The sequence below is a fragment of the Amborella trichopoda genome, chromosome 3, assembly GCF_054954075.1.
Source record: "Amborella trichopoda isolate Santa Cruz 75 chromosome 3, AtrichopodaSantaCruz75HAP2 v2.0, whole genome shotgun sequence".
NCBI lineage: Eukaryota > Viridiplantae > Streptophyta > Magnoliopsida > Amborellales > Amborellaceae > Amborella > Amborella trichopoda.
Window position 1 is genome coordinate 51,153,071 of NC_142338.1, and position 15,984 is coordinate 51,169,054.

The 15,984-nt window shown below is 37.5% G+C and overlaps 1 long non-coding RNA gene and 1 pseudogene across 2 annotated transcripts; both read right to left on the reverse strand.

Annotated features, from left to right (window-relative positions):
- Positions 1–6,573: 6,573 nt before the first annotated feature.
- Positions 6,574–9,022, reverse strand: LOC105420275 (large ribosomal subunit protein eL32z pseudogene; annotated as a pseudogene). Its single transcript, XR_016050997.1, has 2 exons — positions 9,005–9,022; positions 6,574–7,184 (listed from the first exon to the last, which is right to left on the reverse strand). The product of XR_016050997.1 is annotated as a large ribosomal subunit protein eL32z pseudogene (transcript).
- Positions 9,023–10,984: 1,962 nt separating this feature from the next.
- LOC148782944 (uncharacterized) lies at positions 10,985–13,780 on the reverse strand. The gene is made up of 2 exons (XR_016051514.1): positions 12,716–13,780; positions 10,985–12,371 (listed from the first exon to the last, which is right to left on the reverse strand). It is a non-coding gene; the product is annotated as an uncharacterized LOC148782944 (long non-coding RNA).
- Between the last annotated feature and the right edge of the window lie 2,204 nt (positions 13,781–15,984).

The following is a 15,984-nucleotide window of genomic DNA, read 5'->3' on the forward strand; positions in this document are numbered from 1 at the left end:
TACCACACGAATGATAAATAAATAAATTAATTAAAAAATAAATGGTTAGGCCAATTTGTAAAATACTAAGGAGAGCATGACCTCATAGAAAAAAACAACCAAACTTATGGAATAATGGGTAATTTTGACTATACGTACATAAGAAACCCTTTACAAGGGTGAAGTCGAATCTCCAAAGTACAAACGGGCAGCATCATAACGCAAAACCCAGCTATTAAGAAGTATCGCTTGGGATATTTATTTCAATACTATAGGGCATATTTTATTAAAGATAGAATCAATGGTTATTTGGAAACGGAAAGAATATTTCATTCCAAATCAAAACACAAGAAACCGGAGAATTTCAGGAGTGAACGAATGAAAAAGTTCGTTTAAAAGTAATTATCAATAAACTTTTGGGAAAATATCCCCATATCTCGTATTTTTAATTTCTATATCTCTTCAGACCCAATATGAAAATATTACTTGTAAAAAAAAAGTCAACATTATTTTTTATCTTTCAACCCCCTAAACCTTTTGATCATGTATTATTGACCTCAACAATATATGAAATGACTCCCTTCTCTCAAAAACTTAACTTCCATTTAACCTATCCTCTCTCCCTCTCTCTCTCAAATCAAGTCTCTCCCTCTCTCTCGAAACTCAGTCGCTCTCTCTCTCTAGAATTATTGTTCTTTTGCTTTGTGGGCTTCTGGTTTGTTTCCTGGGTCGACAAAAAATAACTAAAATTTTGGAAGTTGGTTTCTAGAACCATTCTCATGGAACTTGAGCCCGAAACCATGGATAGCGTGCGCACTAGTCCTTATGGCCAGATCTTCAGGTCTGATAACTTTGTGTTTGGTCAATCCGGTGCTGGAAACAACTGGGCCAAAAGCCACTATACAGAGGGGACAGAGCTCATTGATTCAGTGCTTGACGTGGTGAGGAAAGAGGCAGAGAACTGTGATTGTCTTCAAGGATTTCAAGTTTGTCATTCTCTTGGTGGATGACTGGATCTGGAATGGTCTAACATTTTATAACGGCAAAAAGGTGAGGGGGCTTGAGAGGCAAAATGTAGAGAGAGAAAGTGGGAGCTTGGCTCCCTGGTGGGTTGTGGCCAAGAGTGGCCTGATGTGTGGGCTTGTAGTGCTTGTGAGGCATGGATGTTTCTTAAAAACATGAAGGCCTTGGCTTGTTCTCTTGGTTTTGTTACATGTGATACCATTGTCAATGGATAAAAAAACTGAATTTTTGAGTAAAAATTATTATACTCTACTTCCAGTCAAGAAAGTGGCATGTGATAATTACTCCAAATTTGATTTTTCAAAGGGTCTTTACTCTGCTGTCCATTCAGTTCCAGTGTATAAGTTTGAGGATTTGCAGAAAGCTACCAATGATTTTAGCTCAGATTATAGAATTAAGGGATCAGTTTATAGGGCCACTATAAAGGGGGATATAGCTGCTATAAAGAGGATGAGTGGGGATGCTTCATCTGAAATCAGCATATTGGAGACGATAAATCATTTGAACATCGTAAGATTGTCTGGATTTTGTATACATCAAGGGAATGCATACTTGGTTTATGAATTTGCAGAGAATGGTTCTCTCAGTGATTGGCTTCATAGAGAAAGAAAGCATGGGAGAGAGAGGTTCTTTGGTCTGGGTTGGAAGCAAAGGGTGCGGATTGCTCATGATATAGCAAAATGGACTCCATTATCTTCACAATTACACGAGTCCTGGTTATGTTCATATAGATATCAAGAGCAGTAATGTTCTTTTTTATGGTTAGTTAAGGGCCAAGATTGCTAATTTTGGCTTAGCAAGAACCGTAGAAAACCAGAGAGATGCAAGGAGAGACTTGATTTTAGAGGGAGAGATGGAGTTTGGGTTTTAGAGAGAGAGATGGAGTTTTAAAAGAGTGTTAAACTTCTGAATCCTCAAGAAAGTCTCTGTGTATTGATTAATTATCAAGAATATACAGAGTCCCCTATACATATAGGGCTAATTAGTTATTGGTAACAATGAACTAATCTAGTATTATCAAGAGAGTGTTAATCAACTGTTGATAATAATGAACTAATCTAGGCCTATCAAGAGAGATATCTACATCAAATATAAGATAAACTTAAAATTAAAAAAAACTATATTCAACTATCTATATCTCCTCGACTATCTCTATCTCTACACTCCCCCTCAAACTGAGGTTGGGTGAACATCATCAGTTTGTCAACGAGATAGTCATGACGAGCACAGGTCATTGCCTTGGTAAGGATATCTGCAAGTTGTTGTTGGAAGGTAATATATGGGAGTGAAACTTCTTCGACCATAAACTTGTCACGAATGAAATGACAATCAACCTATATATGCTTTGTGTGGTCATGAAACACTGGATTTGACGCAATACGTATGACGTTCATATTATCAGCATACAATGGTGTAGGAGTTCGATGAAGAATATTGAGGTCCTGTAAAAGGCCTCTCAACTAAGTAATTTCACTGCAAGCTAAGGACATTTGCTCGATATTTGGCTTCTGCAAAAGATTTAGACATAGTTTGTTGTTTCTTACATTTCCATGAGATAAGAGAATCTCCAAGAAAAACACACCGCCTAGTAGTTGAACGTCTAGTATCGGGGCATCCTACCCAATCCGTATCGGCATAGGCTCGTAACTGGAGAAAAGAGTTAGAAGAGAATAAAAGACCTCTATGATATGTACCCCATAGATAACGAATAATACGATGGACAACAGAGAGGTGGATGCGACGAGAATCAGCAACAAATTGGCTAACGGCCTGAACAGCATGAGAAATATATGAACGAGTCATAGTGAGATAAAGTAGACTCCCAACCAGTTGTCTATATAGAGTAGGATCTGAAAATTTGTCGCCATCATCCTTTCTATATTTTACATTCACCTCCATTGGTGTATCTACTCTTTTTTCATCAGATAAGTTATCCAGTTTGATCAAATCTTTAGTGTACTTCTTCTGGTTAACTATGTATCCATTAGGGGAATAATGAATCTCCAGCCCAAGAAAATAAGTTAAAGGACCCAAATCTTTCATTTTGAATGATTGACTGAGAAGCTCTTTCAAGTGTCTGATATTATCCAGGTTGTCCCCTGTGATGAGAATATCATATCAACATATAGGAGAAGAATTGTTATTCCTGAAGAACAATGATGAGTAAATAGTGAATAGTCATTAGCACTTTGTTTCAACCCAGCATGCAGAACGCGCTGTCGAAATCGTTCAAACCAAGCTCTAGGAGCTTGTTTTAAACCATATAAGGACTTTTTCAAATGACATACCATAGATTTATCATTGCAATAATCAGGAGGAGGTCGTATATATACTGTCTCTTTCAAAATGTCCATGGAGAAATGTATTTTTCACATCCATTTGAGATATAGTCCACTGACGAATAGCGGAGAGGGCAATTACGGTTCATATAGTAGCCATTTTAGCAACATGAGCAAATGTTTCATCATAGTCTGGAGCAAACGTTTCATCATATTCTATGTCATACGCCTGTTTGTAACCTTGCGCAACTAATCGGGCTTTATATCACTCGATCCGTCCATCAAATTTAAGCTTCACATAAAATACCTATTTACTGCCAATAATAGATGTGTGAGGAGGATACAGAACACGATCCCAAATATCATTTTCCAACAAGGCATTGATTTCTGCATCCATTGCCTGTTTCCAACAAGGGATAGTCAAGGCTTGCTGGTAAGAGGGAGGAATATCCACGGAATATAAAGGGGCAAATAATGATTTAGGGAGTAAACCGAGATTTAGGTCATTAAAAGGGATCTCAATCGTATCAAGAGAGGTAAAAAAAGCTCTAGGCTGTAGTGAAAAATCAAAATCATCAAGGGATAAACCATATCGATCAAGTGCGTGAGGTACACATGAAGAACGTCGTAACTGAGTAGAGCTATCAATAGGAGTAAGAACATAATCACTTATAGGTAGGGTAGATGTTTGATCTTACTCTGGTTGGTGAGAAGGAGTGTGCGTAGATTGGTGTTGTTGGCCTTGTTGTTGAGGCACTAAAAGGTGTGATGGTTTATTAATGGATAAATCTGGAAAGAAAGGAGCAGATGACCTGATGATTTTGCTATTGAAGAGTAATAAAAGATGCTTTTCAAAAAGACAACATTGCGAGAAATACATATACGACGAGCTGTTGGATTATAACATAGAAACCGCTTTTGGTCGGGAGAATAACCCACAAAACATAAGTGACTGCTTGAATTGAAAATTTTATTCGTTCATGCGGTGGAAGATGAACGAAACATACACACCCAAAAATATGCAATAGTGAATAATCAGGATGAACATAAAATAAAAAATAATATGGAGATTGCTTATGCAAAACCATTGATGGGAGGTGATTTATGAGATAAATAGTTGTTGATGCAACTTCAACCCAAAAACTATGAGGAATACGAGAGTCATACATAAGGGTCCTCACAACTTCTAAGATGTGGTTTCCTTTCAGCCATGTCATTCTGTTGTGGAGTATATGGACAAGTTTTCTACGATTGGATACCCTGTGTTTTTAAAATGTCTTGAAAATCATTTGATAAATATTCCCCCCTGAAGTCTGACCGTAAGATATTTACTTTGGTATTAAACTGAGTTGCAATCATAGATAAAAACGTTTTAAAATGGGAGAACACTTCTGATTTATGGCGTATAAAGTATATACAGGTATAGCGTGTACAATCATTAATGAACAAAACAAAATACTTATATCCCATTCTGGATAACGACCCCACACATCACTATGAATGAGATAGAAAGGTGCAGTTGTTGTAGCTACTCGAGTCAGAAAAGGCAAACTAGTGCTTTTATTTAAAGAGCAACTAATACAATATTTATTGGTAGAATTCAAATCAAGAGCTTTATTTAGCAATGAACCAGAACGAAACAAAGTATCTAATTTATTTGCATTCGGATGACCAAGTCTCCGATGCCACATATGCTATTGTTTATTGGAAACAGAAAAATCAGAATTCGATGGAGAAAAGAAAGAAGTATCATGATTTGGTTTTTCAAACTCTAAGGCAAACAAACGACTAATTGTACGCCCCTTCCCTATCACTCTCCCAGTGCGTTGGTCCTATATTAGACAACCATCACGAGAAAATTGAACATTGTAACTATCATCAACTAGTTGGCGCACAGATATTAAATTAGCAGTTAGTTTAGAAACGAATATGACATTACGTAAATGAAAAGGTGTACCACGGGAGATAGAAAGTGAAAGATTATCAGTGTCAATAATATTCAGTTTATCCCCATTAGCGGTGAGAATCTGATTATTATTGTGGTATGGTTTAGTAGATGCTGGACTTGTGTACACTTCAGTCATATGATTGGAGGTACCTGAGTCAATAAACCAAAGGGGATTTACGCTAGATGACAGGTGAGAGTTCATACCAGACAAGCCCATGGTGGAGAAAGCAGAAGAGATAGCCGTAGAGACAGAGTTCTGTACCAACTGTCGAAGATCATCTGATGTCTGGGACATTGTCGTATTTGGGTCATGAATAGTATTGAATGGAGGGATCTCTACTTTTAGTCCCTTGGAAGCATCATTAGCAGCTTGGTATGCCCTGTACAAAGGTCTTCGTGCATTGAATGCCCGGTTGCCTCGTCGAGAAGGATTTCGACATTCTGTGATAATATGTCCAGCACGTTTATAATAAGTACAAAAAAATTTCTTCTTACACTAAAATGTTATATGACCATATTCTTTACACTCATAACATTGCAGCAAATAGGGATCCTTTTGTGATGGTGTTCCTCTAGCCCGTTGAGTTACAAGTACCTACTCTATATCTTTTTTTCCCTCAATGGTGGCTTGGGTCATGATTCTTATTTCCTCACGAAGTAATTCACATAGAATAGCATCCATATTGGCTATTTTTTCACGATTAAAAATATTGGCTCAAAAAATTTCATAGTCTAGGAGCAACTTCATCAAAAACTGCATCACCTTCCTGTCACCATTTATCTCCATTAAGCTCTGAATGCAACAAGCAGTAGTGATAGCCTTCAAGTTTACATATTCATATTTTATCCATAAGTTCATGAAACTAACATAATATTCCTGAATGGTTTTCTCCCTTTGACTATAGAAAAACATATCATACTCGATTTGGAAGCGTCTTGCAAGATTTGATTGCTGATAAAAATTTTCTAAATATTCCCACATTTCTTTCGCAGTATGGAAGCCACGCATTGGCCTTCCAATAACCAAATCTACAGAGCCGAGGATCCATGAGATAATTTTTGCATTGTTGATCTTCCATTGTTGAGAATCTTTAGTATTGGGTGTAACTGGTTCAGGTTCAGTACCATCAACATACCTCCATAAACATTTCCCTTCAACAAAGAATTGAAAATGAAACCGCTAATCAGGATAATTTTTCCCATCAAGGTTTATAGCCAATACATCTCCTTTTTCAGAAGCCATGTATAAGTTGTATCAGAACTCATAGACCTGATCAAGAATTTGGAAATTCATGAACATAAAAAGGAGTTTTGATATAATATGGTCCCTATGGACCACCTCCCTTTTTCTTTTTTTTTTAAGGAACCTCAAACTTGTAAATTTACGACGAACAAAAATATTAATCACAAAACAAACACAAGATCCCCAGCACAACTCAAAGTTCCCTGAAGAGTCTCAGTTATAAAAAAATGGAAAGCTTATCCCAAAAAGCCTATCTGGTTGGATTAAAAAACTAATCTCTGATAAAACAAGAAGAAAGAGACTAAACCACCATCTACTCGTCTTCTTGGCTGCGCAACCTCGCCAACTTGTTAGTAACTGCAATGTCGAGCTGAGCAGCCCTCTCCACAATGGATTTCCTCTTCAAAGTGGACACATTTTGCCTCTTCAAAGTGGACACATTGTGAGCAATCTTTGCACAGAAAGTCTTGTTATGCATCAACAGGAGGTCGAGTTCATTGGCATTGTGCACCACAAATTTCTTGAAACCATTGGGAAGGTAATGCCTTGTCTTTTTGTTTGAGCCGTATCCAATGTTCGTCATCAATGTGACTCCCTTGAACTTCCTCCTGACACGAGAGTCTATACCCTTAGGCCTTCGCCAGTTTTCTTTTACAGAGATCTTGTGGTCGCTCTGGGGCCTCTTAAACTTCTTGACCCTCTTCTTCACGATCTGGGCAACAACGGATTGCTAATGGTAGATTAGATATCACAATGGCCGGACAATAGCGGATCGCTAGTGATAGATCAACCAGGCTCTGAAACCATGTTAAAATTCTGAATCCTCCAGAAAAATCTATGTGTATTGATTAATTATCAAGAATATACAAAGTCCCTTATACATATAGGGCTAATCAGTTATTGATAACAATGAACTAATCTAGTCTTATCAAGTGAGTGCTAGTCAATTGTTGATAATAATGAACTAATCTAGGCTTATCAAAAGATATATCTACATCAAATACAAGATAAACTTAAAATTAAAAAAAACTATCTTCGACTATTTATATCTCCTCGACTATCTCTACTATCTCTATCTTTACAGAGAGATACGGTGATGTGAGAGAGAGACAATGATGCATGAGAGAGATGAGTTTTAGAGAGAGAGATAGAGTTTAGGTTTTAGATAGAGAAATTGAGTTTTGAGAGAGATATGGTAATGTGTGAGAGAGATGGAGTTTGGGTTTTAAAAAGAGAGATGGAGTTTTGAGAGACTAAGATGGTGATGTGAGAGAGGGATGGAGTTTGAGAGAGATAAATGTTTATATAGGGTGTCCTTTTAGTGTTTGTTTGGGTAAAAAATTTATAGTCAAAGGGGTCTAGGGGGTTATAAGATAGAAAAGATAGAGACATTTTACTAATATGAAAGTTAAAAATAGGGGATAAGGGGATATTTTTTCTAAATTTTTTTTTATACTAGATAATCTAGATTAGGCTCACATAAATGGTGAAATATAGTAAAGGGAAAATGACTTCTACCCCCTCCCCAAAGCTTCTATCTCTATTAGCCCCTTGGGATCACCAAAACCCTTGTACCCCTCATGTTTAAAACTTTGGGACCATTAACCCCTTTTTTTTTGTTCTTTTTGTAAATTTGATCACAAAATGCCAAACCCATACATTAGTCATTCATTTTGGTATACAAATTTGGTTGATGATGATAATCGTAATAATAACAATTATAATTAATAATAAGTATAATAATAACAACAACAATATATTAATTGTTAAATAATTCATTTTTTATAAGTATTTTGAGAAATTTATTTAATTAAATGAATAAATAAATAATAACAATCCATCAATGATAGTAATAAAGATCTTGACTAATCATTTTTCAAGTTCAAAAGATATTGATGCAATTATGAAATAGGTCATAATATTAAAAAAACACAAATTTCATTTTCTTTTCATGTCTAAATTTATGGAGTGGGATCTACGGAGATAAGATTGGTTTTAGGCAACGAAAGAGAAAGGAAAGGAAGTTGACTAATATAAGGGTTTGGCGTTTTGTAAAATAAAAATATCAAATTTGTAAAAAGAACAAAGAAAAACATAATTAGAAAGCTAATCGTTCCAAAATTTAAACTTGAGGGGTACAAGAGATTTTGGTGAACCCAAAGGCTAACAGGGATGGAAATTTCGAGGAGGGGGTTAGAGGTTATTTTCCCTACCGTCAATGAACCATACATAATAAAATAACGATTAAAAAAAAAAAGATTCTCATTCATATGATGACAATTGATTAATTAACTGTAAGAGACAAATTTAGCATTCAATGACCAAGGTTTGAAAACTCACCGAGTCCAGTCGGACTCGCCCGGTTCGACTTGAGAATCGTCTGCAACCGAGCCGGTTCCACAAAAAAACCAGGAATCGCTCGTGTCCAAAGAGAACCGGGCGATTCCCAATAGTGAATCGGGAGTCTTACACATGGCCGCCTCACGAGAGCAACACATGGCACCTAAAAATCCTCCACACGTAGTAACTCACCTCACATTTCGGCGCCATCACTTTTCTATACGCGCAATGCAACATATATTACACAAGAATTTATAGATAACAAAGCAACGCTTATCCTTCGATGTGGGATAATTCCTACCAAAAATCATTAAAGCAAGACGATTAAATATATATTATTATAGAAGCTAATAAAATCACATTAGGCGATGTGGCGGTGTTGGTTGACATCTCCAATTTTTCGGAGGACGTCTAGAGTTCGAACCCCTTAAAGCGTGTCCTCGTTTATATTTTTGTTGTCAAAAAAATAAACAAAGGTAGAAAATATTGTTGTAAAAAAATAGAAAAAATAAAAGGCTTTTCATGATAGAGATAAAAAAGATAATACAAAATTTTTTTATTTTTCTTGTAAAAAAAAATACAAAGTAATATAACAAGTATTTCTTGCAAAAAAATAAAACAAAAGGCATAAAAAAATAAAATGTACTTTGGCAGCATCATTTTTTTATTTTTCTTGTAAAAATAAATGAAAAGTAATACAACAAGCAAAAAAAATGTAGTACAACTTCTTCTTCTTTTGTCAAAAAAAAAGAAAAAAAGATAATCAACAAGTATCATATTTTTCTTGTAAAAATAAATAAAAGATAACACAATAAGTATATCTTGTCAAAAAAATAAAAAGTATTTCTTAATACAACCTAGAAATAAATGGTCTAATTTTATTTTTTATTTTTATAACATGATGGTCTTTAACATAAATTTAGTAATATTAATTTAAAGATAGAATTCATACAATGAGGCCATTTCAAATATCTCTCTTTCTACTAACAATCTCTTCCACTAATTTATTCTAGAAACCTAAAAAATTAAATAAAATTGGTACGCATTCTAATAATTTCTACATTGATAACCAAATCTTTTATTTTATTTATTAATTTTTGTATTATAAATCATGTAGTGTACTATTTTTATTACAGTTGTCAATAATATATTTTAAATTATATGATATTATAAAATATTTTGGATTGGTTATTTATTTATATAATAAAATAATTATAAAATAAAATGACCAAAATACCCCTGAAAGATTCAAGGGATATTTTGTTCATTATATTTTATCAATATTTTATTTTTAATATTTTTTATTGGTGTGCTCCAATGAGAAGATGGCACGTACCAAATTTTCTATTCATACAATTTATATAAAAAAACTAAAAATAAAATACTTTGAGACATCGGATCGAAGATCAAACGGTGAGCAGCTCTCGTGATCAAAATTGGATGGTAGGAGAAGCATAGATCTTCTATACCGTAGGAGAAGTATAGACACCTTTCCCATGTCGAATGTGTTTGTATATTTGTATGTGTGTAAAGAGAGAGATGTCCAATATTTTTGTATGTGTATGGAGAGATATCCAATGTGCTTTACATGTGTGCGTATGTATGAGAAAGCGAGAAAGAGAGGCCCAATTTTTGTGTGAGACAAAATCACACACAAAAATGATAATTAGCATAATAAAATCAGTATAAAAATTAATTTTTCCCTCGTTTTTTGACTAAAAATTTGAGTTACATTTTCTCTTTAAATTTTTTGAGATACACTCTCTAAAATTTCAAGTTTTAGAGAGAGATATGTGGGTTTATACATGGGGTACTTTCATGGAAAAGAAAATGCGTTCTTCCCTTGGGATGTCTGCAAAAACAAACAATAACTAGGTTTTAGTTATGCGGTTTAAAATGTATTAAGGTGTACCAGATCGTATGGCAAAGGGGTATATATAATTTTTCCTCTTATCATGATATAATGATATCAATACTCATAGAAACTCTTTGCTTGGATTTAATCTCAACCGTTCATTGTTGAGATGAACCCGTCTGCAGCACGCGTCTTTAGTTCAAAAATAAAAGACTTGAGGGGTAGGAAATAGTTCATCGCAGCAGCTGCCAGTTGATGCTACACTCCACATATTCTAAATGATATATATCAAGGTTGATCTTCTAATGAAATGAATAAAGATGAAAATGTAACTGTCTTTTGAAGATTATTTATTGCGGATACATTGAAAGAGATACCCAAAAAAATCTGAAGTATTTATGGGTGAGGTTTGTATAGAGCCTTGGCACTAAACAATCAATCAAATTAGACCCTACTTTCAAATACTATCGAAAAATGTTTCAAATATCTTTATTTATAAAGTTTAATGCTCCCATCCGTATATGCAGATTCCAAGATCTCTCGCACTTCGATGACGCCAAAAGGAGCTGCCGCAGTCGTTTGGCTGGCCATAATGAGCTGACTTGCGGTTGGTGCGGGGCTCTTGGTGCGGCCTCATCGCGCGGGCTCTTAGTGCGGGCTCGTCGTTCGGTAACATCGTGCGGGCTCCCCGTACGCGCGCGGGCCGTCGTGCCGACCTGAGGTTGGTACGGGCTCCTCGTGGGGGTGCGGGCTCTTCGTGCGGGCATGTGGTTTGTGCAGGATCTTCGAGCGGGCATGTGGATGGTGCGGGCTCTTCGTGCGGGCATGTTGATGGTGCGGTTTCTTTCGTGCGGGCATGTGGATGATGCGGCCTCTTCGTGCGGGCATGTTGATGGTGCGGGCTCTTCGTGCGGTCATGTTGATGGTGCGGTTTCTTTCGTGCGGGCATGTGGAAGGTGCGGGCTCTTCGTGCGGGCATATGGAACGCGCGGTCTCTTCTTGCGGGCATGTGGATTTGTACGGTCTCTTCGTGCAAGCATGTGGGTGTTTTGTACGGTCTCTTCGTGCAAGCATGTGGGTGTTGTGCGGGCTCTTCGTGCGGAGCATGTAGAAGGTGCGGTCTCTTCGTGCGGGCTTGTAGATGATGGTGCGGTCTCGACGTGCGGGGCATGTGGGTGGTGCGGTCTCTTCATGCGGGCATGTAGAAGGTGCGGTCTCTTCGTGCGTTCTTGTGGAAATGCGGGCTCTTTCGTGCGGGCATGCGGTTTGTGCGGTTTCTTTGTGCGGGCATGTGGTTTGTGTGGGCTCTTCGTGCGGGCCTCTGGTTTGTGCGGTCCCTTCGTGCGGGCCTCTGGTTTATGCGGTTCCATCGTGCGGGCTTGTGGATGGTGCGGTCTCTTCGTGCGGGCCTATGGATGGTGCGGTCCCTTTGTGCGGGCTTCTGGTTTGTGCGGTCTTGTCGTGCGGGCCCGTGGTTGGTGAGGTCCCGTCTTGCGGGCATGTAGATTGGTGCGGGCTCTTCGTGCGGGCTTGTGGATGGTGCGGGCTCTTCGTGCAGGCTCCTCGTGCGAGCTCTAGGTGCGGGTCGGGCTCGTTGTACGGGCTTTTCGTACTGGCTGGCGGTGCGGGCTAGTGTGTCGGACTAAAAAGGAGTTTCCGGCAGCCGTCCGTCTGCCTTGCCCATGGCCCGCAGAATTCCTAATCCTGGAGAGAGAAAAAGGGACAGTTGCAGGCGAGGCAATCGAAGAAAAATGATCGCTGAAAGGAATCTAGAAAGAGAAGTAGAGCCCTCGTCATGAAATCCGTTATTTGAACTGATTGAGTTGGTCAAATCAAAATTTATTTGTAGAGAGAGAAAGAGGAGAGAGAGGAAATCGGACTTTTTTACGAGGAGAGAGAAAGGAGTAAATGGGGCCGCAAGGCTGGCGGAAAGTAGAAAGAGAAGGTCCAACAATGCAAAGTACGCCTTTGATCGGCTGCTCTTGCATTAACGGCGCAAGAGACAGAATTAGAGAGAGAGAGAGAAAGACGTGCGTGCGTAAGCATACTCCAGAGACTTGACACGCAAGAATGGTGCAGAATCTCCAGGCGGAGAACGATGACAGGATTTACATCCTGGAAAAGGCCACCATCTCTCTCTCTCTCGGAACCCCACTTTCTCTCTCTACGTCTCGCTTTCTCTGGCCGCTGGTCAAGAAGTTTGAAGAAGACGTCGTGTACGGGGCTCACTGCACGAGACAAAATCGCTACTGATTTCGAAATGCTGCCGTCTCTCTCTCTCTCTACAGTCTTTCTTCTCTCTCTACAGAACCTGCAAAGAACAATTTAGACGCATCCGCCGCCAAAATTTTATGTATCATCTCGGCCTACGCAAAGATTGAGTGGGCAAAAAATAAAGGAAAGGGTGGGGTGCAATAGGCATACGGATGCATCCGTAGCCGTAGAGGTATCTCCACCGTTGAAGCATTTCAACGGTTGAGATTGCGCATTAAGACCGAGGGAAAACCGGCGCTCTCACTGGTGCCCCAGTTTCCTTCCCTCTACCCATTAACTAGAGACTAGAGAGAAAAAAGGTTTGATATGCATTTTCTCTCAGATCTGGTTTTAGATTAGGAAGTAACAGAAAAAAGTGCTTTCGTGAGAGAGGGGGAAGTGAGGTGCGAGTGCTCAATTTCTGCTTCGCTCTTCCACCATTAACTCTAAACTTAACCGCAAGCCCCATGTTCATCAGGATAACGAATTCGAACTGAGTGGCGGTCGCAAATTGTAAGACTCTTTCCCCAACTTGATGCACTGCAACCAGTGAAGAATCTCATCATTCGGGTCCTCTTTGACACCCTCAAATTGGACACAGTGATCTGCTTGACCCCCTCTATACTCAGTGATCCTCCCTCTTAATAGTCATCAATTTCCCCAAAGCCACCTCCTCCGCCTGTTCGACTGCCATCCTAAAAAGCAACTGATGGATTAGGGCTGAGATAGAGGTGGCTCAGCCAGAGAATGCAGGGGAGCAGGGCACTGCCATCCTCAACATGGACGCAGAGGAACTTGTCCTTTCTCTCTCTACCCACCACCACGCCCACGGTTTCAACGAGTGAAACGCATCTGCCATTGCTCACGGCGAAGCCGTAGTCGGGGGTTTTAAGAGAGAAACGATGTAAGAGTTCCAGGAGTTCGAGGAAATCTTAACCGTCCAAAATATTGGACGGTTTATAAGGTTGCTATTGACGTAAGGATGCAACCGGATATAAACTTTTCCCATCGATAAAATTCCATACCTGGAGTTTAAAAAATGTTCGTTCCACATACTGCAAAGTAGCATACCTAGTCCAGAACGGGTGCTTCAGCTATCAAGTTTTTTTTTTTATAGATACGTCGATGATTTACATTATTTTTAAGTTTTAAATTTTATAAATAAAAATGAAAATATATTTTAAAGCTATCACGAAGATTTTCAACATTGAACATGCATTTCTCAATACTATTATTGAAACTGCATTTCTCGACACGATTATTTGAAGGTAAGCTCTAATTTAATTGTTTAGAGCCTGGGCTACATACAAACCGCACCCTTTCCATAAATTTCCTTAAAATCGATGCTCATTAGGATGTTTTACAGTTTAATATGCAGACCTTTTATGGGTTTTATCCTTAGGTAGCCCTTGCTATAATCCTAGTGTAAATTTAGCATGTGGTTGTATGCCCTAAAATTAAATCATGCATGTCTATCGATCCAATTTTAGCTTCAAAATTATACGTTCTCCCTTAACTTCTCATCAAAGTTTTTTTTTTTTCTTTGATATGGAGAGGCTATGATTCAAGAAAACGTACGATATGAGATCATCTACTTTTGATACAAGAAAGTCATAATTATTATCAATCGTTGGATGTGAAATCAAGCGGGTCGTGAAGTGTCACTATCACTACTTGAGCACAAAGTTTTAAACAAATGTTCTCAAAAGTTGTGATACATTTTAATATGTTAGATTTCACTTCAAACGGTTAAGAAAATTGTGACCTTCATATACAAATAATAAATAGTCTTATAGTATACAATCCCATCCCATGATTCAAAACAGGACAATTTTACCAAAGCTACAAAGCAGGTTGCTAAAAGCCCAAAATCCATATCATAAAAGTTCGGATGATGGGGTTTCATGGCTCATGACAATAAAGAAAAGGAAAAAAGTAATCCAGAAACGCTCTTTCAAAGATAACCCAATATTTTAAAGAAAAGTATAGAATGAGACTATTTACTTTGATACGAAGTAAGATATTAATTTTGATTATTAGATGTGAAATTGGGTGGCTGCAATTATTCTATTGACCAAGCTCAAACCTCAAAAAAAAAAATCGAACCTTGTAACACATCCGAGCTATCAAACTTCATATCGGATAGTTGTAAGTAATTATGACCACTTTGTATGAGAAGTAAATGGTCTAATAGTATATATTCCCATATTTTAATGTTCATCTTGGAGTTCAGCTTCTTAGAATAGTGAGTGGGTAGGATAAAACGGCCACACACTAGTGTTCATGACTCGAGTATCAATTTACCTAAACCCCAAACGATAATTTTAGGAAAATGCCAGCATCAAATAATTTTTGGGAAGTTTTGCAAATCTCTTAATTCTTGTGGTATTTAAAAAAGGGTATGGTTTCTGCAACTTTAAACAATCCAATTAAGGCGCACCTCCAAGTTTTATTATAACATGTGATATTGGTTTAAAAGGATTATTTCAAATCTATTTTCATATCTAATTATAAAAATTTTAAATTTCAAAAATAGTTGAAATCAATTAGATCTATAAACATATGAAAATCTTAAAAATGGATGGTCTAGATAATGTATAGCAAGATGTACTATTTATAAGATTCAATTTTTTATTTTTTATGTTTCTTATTTATACACCTCGATGTCAAGATGATCAATTAGAAGGGTTATCAACAATAAAACTAACATTTTTTAATAGATTTTTGAGGTGCATCTTTGATCCTACATTTTAATGTTGCAACCTTATATAAATTTTTTCTTTTAAAAAACATACTCGCCATTTTTTATATTTTATGTACATGTACGATATTTTGAGATTTTTTTGTTTTTTAATTGATTCCATTTAACCAGTCTACCCTCGGTGATTCCCGGAAGTACATGTACCTTCCGATCAAAACCAAGCGATTCCGATTCAAACAGGTGATTTTTCTAATTCTGAAATGAAGTATTGCCAGGGAAGCCGGACATCATGCTGAATATCCTCTGGCTGTCATTGATTATGGATGGTGGATTCCCTAATTGTATATCGTGTACCCTAGAAAC